Source organism: Penaeus monodon, unplaced genomic scaffold (genome assembly GCF_015228065.2).
Source record: "Penaeus monodon isolate SGIC_2016 unplaced genomic scaffold, NSTDA_Pmon_1 PmonScaffold_883, whole genome shotgun sequence".
NCBI lineage: Eukaryota > Metazoa > Arthropoda > Malacostraca > Decapoda > Penaeidae > Penaeus > Penaeus monodon.
This window is the reverse complement of record NW_023664137.1, coordinates 29951-37450: the sequence shown is the minus strand read 5'-3', so window position 1 is coordinate 37450 and position 7500 is coordinate 29951. Positions and strand designations below refer to the sequence as shown.

General features: G+C 46.8%; 1 long non-coding RNA gene across 1 annotated transcript; it reads right to left on the bottom strand.

Moving 5' to 3' along the window:
• Positions 1 to 785: 785 nt before the first annotated feature.
• On the bottom strand, positions 786 to 1716 carry LOC119571957. Its single transcript, XR_005228665.1, has 2 exons — positions 1451 to 1716; positions 786 to 1023 (listed from the first exon to the last, which is right to left on the bottom strand). It is a non-coding gene; the product is annotated as an uncharacterized LOC119571957 (long non-coding RNA).
• Positions 1717 to 7500: the final 5784 nt, after the last annotated feature.

Sequence of the window (7500 nt, the reverse complement as noted above, 5' to 3'; positions counted from 1 at the left end):
TTTTCCTGTTGGTGCTTAAGCCCTTGTTCTTCCCAAGAAATACAGGAGATGGGCTCCAACAGTCATTGTAGTTTCCTCATTCATGTATGTAAACCATTGGCCAGTTAACTCCAAATGACCTGCTAACCCCCCCCCCCCTCTCTGCTAGGGATGGTCCTTTAACCCTTTCCCGAAGGGTAGTATTCATAGTGGCCCGGGCCCCGTTGCTGAGGGCTTATATCATCACCCTAGCATGCGTGACCGCTCATACCAAATATCAGCATCCTTTGCTGTTTCTTCGTAATACTATGAGCATATGTTGTATTTTCAGTTATCATTATTTTCTAAAGTCTCTATTTGCCATATTTCCTGATAAATCAAGACTGAAGGATATTTTTGTTGTTATATAGACTCCATAGTTGATCATTATTCGCTCTATAGTCTGAATAAAATAAGCAGTGTGTGGTATCGTGGAGTTGAAATTGTAGGTTTGTTGTATTTTTTTTTTTTTTTTTTTTTTTTTGTAAAAATGAGAAAGTGTTAAAAACAACTTAATCACATTTTCAGTGGCAGAAAAATAATAATTTGCCATGATTGTAACAAAAAAAAACTCATGGCATGTCCATACATACACCATGGCATGTACGTACAAGCCCCTGGCAGATAGTCCAGCCATGCCATGGCATTTACGTACATGCCACCCATCGGCAAAGGGTTAAAGGTCTGTTACCATGACAATGAATATTTATAAAAATCAAACATGACACCCAAAGTTACTGTTAAAGAATTCAAAGAAAAACAAGGAATATATGTATTACTACATTGGCATTAAGAAATACTTTCATCCAAAGCAAGCAAGCAATATTTTAACTTCATTCCCTGTTTTAACAATAGGTAAGATTCCCACGTACAATATCACAAGAAGCACGAGACCTCCTCAGGGGCCTGCTGCATAAGGACCCAAACACACGTCTTGGAGGTGGACCTAGAGATGTGAAAGAGGTTCAGAATCACCCCTTCTACATCACCATCAACTGGAAATTACTGGAAGAGAAGAAAGTAAGTGCTTTCAATCATATTATTATAACCGGAAAAGTCACTAAACTGGTTCAAGAATTAGCTCCACAAGATATTTACTTTACATGAATCTGCAAGGCATGACCAAAATCAGTGAATAAAAAGCTTCCAAAATGCATGTCTCTGCTTTATAGAAATTTTACATCCAGCTAGAAAAAGAGGGTTGAATGATTAATTTATAACAGACAAAACATTTTGAAAAAAGGGTGAGTGTGAGGCCTATTCCTAGGTATTATTTTTCAGTTTCCAGCATGGACAGTACAAAACCATTCTTGCAAATAAATAACCATTGGTTTTATTGAATGTTTTTGGACATGTTGAGAATGTTCAAACTGATTCATGCACTGTTTGGTCACTTTATTTCCATCTACAGTGTGGAAAGTACTTAGAATACCATGACATGTTCCAGAAGTATCACTATTTTCTCAACTGTTGTGTTTTCAGCTGTAATCATTGGAACAGTTTCTATACCCTGTTGAACACATGGCTGGATTTTTCTGCCCCTTGCATCTGAAATCAGACAGCAAACATATAATCTGTGACTGTATAGTGTGATCAACAGCATCCTCCATTCAGGACACAAATGTGTACCATCCACAGCCACCATTGACAATCATTATCTGAAAAGAACATTGGATCACACAGATGTGCTTTATGATATTCATCATCATCATCAAGGGGCTAACGCCGACGGGGGCGCACGGCCGCATCCACCCTTCGCTTCCAGCCACGAGGATCCCTCGAGGCGAGTCTCCAGGCAGGCACACGACCTATCTCTAGTTCCTCGCGACAGGTCTCGTCGAGCTGCCCAAGCCATGATCTCCTAGGACGTCCCACAGGTCTCCTCCACCCAGGGTTGTCTCGCAGAGAGGCAACCTGGTGGGCAGGGTCGTCCATAGAGAGGCGAGCTAGGTGGCCATATAGCCTGAGTTGGCGATCCCGGATTATGCAAGTAACAGGTCCCATGCCAGTCTCACGGTGTAACCGCCGGGTTTGGGACACGTGGTCCTGCCAACTGTACCCATGATCCGGCGAAGGGATTGTTACAAAAGGCATCAAGGCGAGACTCCAAGGCACTGGATAGCGTCCAGGTTTCGCTTCCATAGAGCAAAACTGGAAGTATCAAGGCCTTGAAGCCCACGCAGCTTGGTTCTTCTGCATAGTACGACTTTCCCAAACGCTCTGTTGATCGATTTCATGGCTCCTGTTGCCAGACCAATACGTCTACGACTTCCTGGTCTGACAACCCAGAGATATGGACTACGCTACCAGGTATGTAAAACTTTCTGTAACTTCAACGTCCTCGCCGCAAGCATGGATCGACATAAAGGGTTCCCTAACAGGCCCCCAAAAGCCCGAATCTTGGTCTTGGTCCAGGGGGACCTCTAGGCCTAGGGGCTTCGCCTCTTTGCTAAATGCATCAAGAGCCGCCACAAGTGCCCTCCAAGGACTCAGATAGGTTTGGCAACATCGTCGGCAAAGTCAAGGTCCTAGACCTTAATATTGCCTAGTGTTGCTCCGCACTGACTTTGGCTAGTAGCTTGCCATTATCCAGTCCATACAAGTGTTGAAAAGTGTGGGTGCAAGGACACAGCCTTGCCTCACCTAAATTTAACAGGAAGAAGTTGACATACCCCCCCACACTTTACAGCACTTTCGTACCAGTAAGAGGTTTGCTATAGGCCAATAATCTGTGTCGGAATTCACCCTGAGCCTCAGGATCCCCCATAGGATTCCGATGCACCGAGTCAAACCCCTTTCTTTAGGTCGATGTAGGCTGCAAGCAACCCACGACCAAAACTCACGACGGCATTCCACAATTACTCGAACCGCTAATATACGGTCTATTGTGGACTTGCAGGAGTAAATCCAGGGCTGCTCCCGGGCTCTGGTGCCTCAGTAGGTGGTTGCGGATCCGTTCAGAAGAATGTGAGCGAGAACCTTGCCTGGTATGCTGAGCAGTGTAATGCCACGGTAGTTGCTACAGTCCCATCGATCCCCTTTCCCCCTTTCCCGAGAGGGGTGACCACGCCCCTCAGCAGGTCAGGGGGAATGGTACCAGACTGCCAAATGGCAGTCAGGACGTATGCAGGCCCTGAGCCATAGGTTCACCCCCCGCCTTTTGCAATTCAGCAGGGATATCAAAATATGCCCGCAGCTTTCCACTCTTCAGCTTGGAAATCGCCAGCCTACCCTTGGTTAGGGTTAGGAGGTTTTCCCCGCTGATGGGTGGGTCCCGGCAAAGGCACTGAGACATCGCTTGTATCCAAACTAACTGTTGGAGGGTCCACCTGGTACAACTGTTCAAAATTCTCAGCCCAATGTTCACGAACCCCAACATGATCTGAGATGATCTGTTCATCCGCTGATCGGACTGCAGTCATCTGTGAGGAGGACTTAGGGTTCCCGTTTTCTCAGGGCTTTGGTAGGCAGGGCGAAGTCATTTACCAAGAAATGGCCTTCGACCTCCTCAGCAAGATTCCTGATGAACTGTTCCTTGTCCCTTTTCAGCAGTGTCCGAGCCCTACGCACCATGGAACGACGCAAGACTTGATTCCCATTCAGCCGAGCCTTGCGACACGCTTCAGTGGCCTCTAATGTCTCCAGGGAGATGGTATTCTGCTTTGTCCTGGGCGTACGCCAATGGACTCCTGAGCTGCTTCGAGTTACGCGCTTTAAGGACTCCACAGAGCAACTGGAAACCGTCAGGTTGCTGTTTCTGAGAATCGGTCAGAGGGCTGCCGTGGCGAACCCACGGGCCACCACTCCTCTCCCTTAGTCTGTCCAAGTGAAACACCTTAGGGTGGGCCCCTGGAGAGACGGGAGTTTTGAAGGGACCGCAGGGTAGCCACAAGCAGCCTATGGTCGGTGCCACAGAACTCAGCACTCGGTAAACCCTGCAGTTTGAAGGATCTCCCTCGCGTGCTGACAAGAATGTGGTCGATCTCCTTGGCCACATTACCGTATCGCTGTACCAAGTCCAGCGATGCGAGTTTGGGGCATGGTACCAGGAGTCAGAGATCCTCATTTTCTGGGACCTAGCAAAGTCCGGAGAAGGAGGGTATTCTCGCTGCTGGGATCAGCTCCCGAGCCATGGGGGCCGACAGACATCTCGTAGCCCGCTCGGTCACAGCCCGGGTACCCTATTGAAGTCGCCCAGAACAATGCGAATTCTCGCCGGGGGCAATCGTCTGCCACAGATGCGAGTTTGGCGTAGAACGCCTCTTTCACATGGGGTTTTTTGTACAAACGGTAGGAGCGTATACAGCAATAAGAGACAAGAAGCCAAAAGCATGCTTCAGTTCAATGCCATGATACGCTCATCAACCGGTGTCCCCCTCGACTACCGCAGGTGAAGTCGACTGGAGATGGCTATGGCTACACCCTGGAGGTGGTGACCATCGCTGCGGCCGACCAGTAGTAGTGTTAACCATCCACACTGATCGTGCCGCTACCAGGTTCTTCTCACCTCTGAGAGGGCAGCCACCTCAAAATCCCAGTCGCTTCAATTCCCGCGATAGCAGAGGTAACCGCTCCTCCTGCCGCAAGGACCGGAGTTCCAAGCGCCTACCCGGAAAGCACGCCTGAGGTTAAGCCTCGGGGGGTCACTCCGGGTGCATGCCACCTCGCCGCCCCCCGCCAACACAGCCCCAGATAAAGGGGGTCGGCAGGCTGTGGGACCGCCTATCCACCTGTGGGGTTCCCGAGGGCTTTCCCCCACAAGCTTCATGGTGGGTTGGCGCCTGCCGGGGCGCAGGCGGGACGAGTAACTCTCGTTCCAATCCTGCACCCCGACATTTGCCCTCCCAGCGGGAACCACAGCCCGCCTTACTTGCGGGTGGGAGGGACAACACCCTCCCCCCAGCATTTCCATTTATGTGAGACGTTGCCAGAGGGTCATTCTGGGGGGAGGAGGACTGGCAAGGCCCACCTCCCTCGAGCCGCCCCATTACCCCAGGGTGGCTAGGGGGCAGGAGTTGGTACGAAGCCAGAGCGTGTCCACACGCCGGTGGGCCATAACTCCGTACCTCTGGGGCCTCCTGCTGCTATTATGATATTAATAGAATCTAAGCAAACATTATAAACAACAAAACCAGATAATATACTCTTATGCAAGCTGAATAGATAGATAATCCAAGTTACTGCTAGAGAGAGAGAGAGAGAAAGAGAGAGAGAGTGTGTGTGCGTGTGCGTGTGTGAGAGAGAGAGAGATTTTATGAACGTAGTGTGGATTGGTAGAAAAAGCAGAAAAATATTATATTTGAAATTTTAAATGTATTTGTATTTTCTGCAGTATAAGAAAAGTTTACAAAAATTTGGAATAAAATAATGAATAAAGGGTTTATACCCACTGCTGCTGGGATGGCATATAAGTGCATACCATGCCCAGTGAGTTTAGTTCATTAATTGTGTTTAAATATGAAAGTTCTTAGTCATACAGTCATCAATGACTAGTCCTACCTAGCTCACTTGTAAATCCTTTTCCTTGAATTTTGGATTTATTTTTTATTATATTTTTACATTAATTGTTTAATTCTTTTTTTTCTTTGATATTGCTATAAGTATTGGTAATAACATTTTGATAATCTAGTAATGTAGTCTGTCCCGACTTTTTGTTGAAGGTCATTTTGTCAGTTTTACCAATGTTTTATTTTGTTGACAAACATTGGCCAAATTTGATGGCTGATTCGATATATCCCCAAGTTGAACACAGATGAGTTTACAGTGGGCATTCTTATTTCATAATAAAAACATAATTAAGCCAGACATTTAACTGAAAAGAAAAATTGATTGATGCAAGCATTTATTCAAAATTGTTTGGCACAAATAATCAAAATGAGAATGTAGCTTGAAGCATGAGAGCAACAGTTCATAAGAAGTCTTCGTACTTGATTACGGACCTCCTAAAATCCACTCCCACTGACAGCACTCAACCGTCGGCTCTAGGGCGAAACTCTCTGCAAAGATGAGTGAGTAATGTTCATTCTTTACTCAAACCCTCAGTGCCATCCTTCTGAAAAATTTGTTGTCCTTGGAATGCTTTTTGCAGTTCTTAGTTATACATTTCACATGAAAATGTTGAATGTTGGGGGTCGATGTTTTGTGCGCTGAATAACAATCATCATCATCATCAAGGGGCTAACACTGACCGGGGCGCATGGCCACATCCACCCTTCACTTCCAACCACGAGGGCCCCTCGTGGCGAGCCTCCAGGCAGGCCCTTGGCCCATCTCTAATTCCTCACGACAGGTCCTACTGAACTGCCCAAGCCATGACCTCCTGAGTCGTCCCTCAGGCCTCCTCCACCCAGGGTTGTCTCACAAAGAGACAACCTGATGGGCAGGGTCATCCACAGGGAAACGAGCTAGGTGTTCATATAGCCTGAGTTGGCAATCCTATATTATACAAGTAACAGGTCCCATGCCAGTCTCATGGTGTAACCGTCGGTTGGACACATGGTCCTGCCAACTGTACCCCATGATCTGGCGAAGAGACTTGTTATAAAAGGTATCAAGACGAGACCCCTAGGCACTAGATAGCGTTCAGGTTTCGCTTCTATAGAGTAAAACTGGCAGTATCAAGGCCTTGAAGACATGTAGCTTGGTCCTTCTGTGTAGGTACCGACGTCTTCAAATGCTCTTGTCAATCAAGTTCATGGCTTCTGTTGCCAGGCCAATCTGTCCATTGACTTCTTGGTCTGACAGCCCAGAGATATGGACTATGCTACCAAGATATGTAAAACTCTCTGTAACTTCAACTTCCTCACCGCAAGCATGGATCGACTGAATGGGTTCCTCTAACAGGCCCCCAAAGTTCTGAGTCTTGGTCTTGGTCCAGAAGACCTCTAGGCCCAAGGGCTTTGCCTCATTGCTAAATGCATCAAGAGCCGCCACTAGTGACTCCAGGGACTGAAATAGGATAGCAACATCATCAGCAAAGTCAAGGTCTGAGACCTTGATATTGCCCAGAATAACAATGATCTAAGTATTTTCAGAATACCCAAGAAACTCGGAGAGCAGTTCATCAGTTTCATCGCCCATTGTTAACACAATTCGTCCAATGCTTCAGCAACCTCACAAACAAGTATAAAAGTGAGAGCTTGAATTGATTTGATTGATTTGGAAGCCATATCATTATACCAAGATTGTAAACCTATGCCATCCAACGGAAACTTACTTCCTCCTTTGTATTGTAGTACTCGGGTTTCCATAGGGTATTGCTATGTACCTCACATGTGTCAGGTCAGGTTACTCAATTCCAGGAAGTGATTACATATGGAGTATGGATGTGTCTCTGTAATAGTCATTCCAGGTCACCAGAAATTTCCACCAAGAAGACACATGGCAACACTCATCCTCAAACCACATCTTGTGTGACAACTTCCTGTCAATGGTCACCCAAGTCCATAGCTATTGAGCAAATCTGACCTATCATTGTAAAGG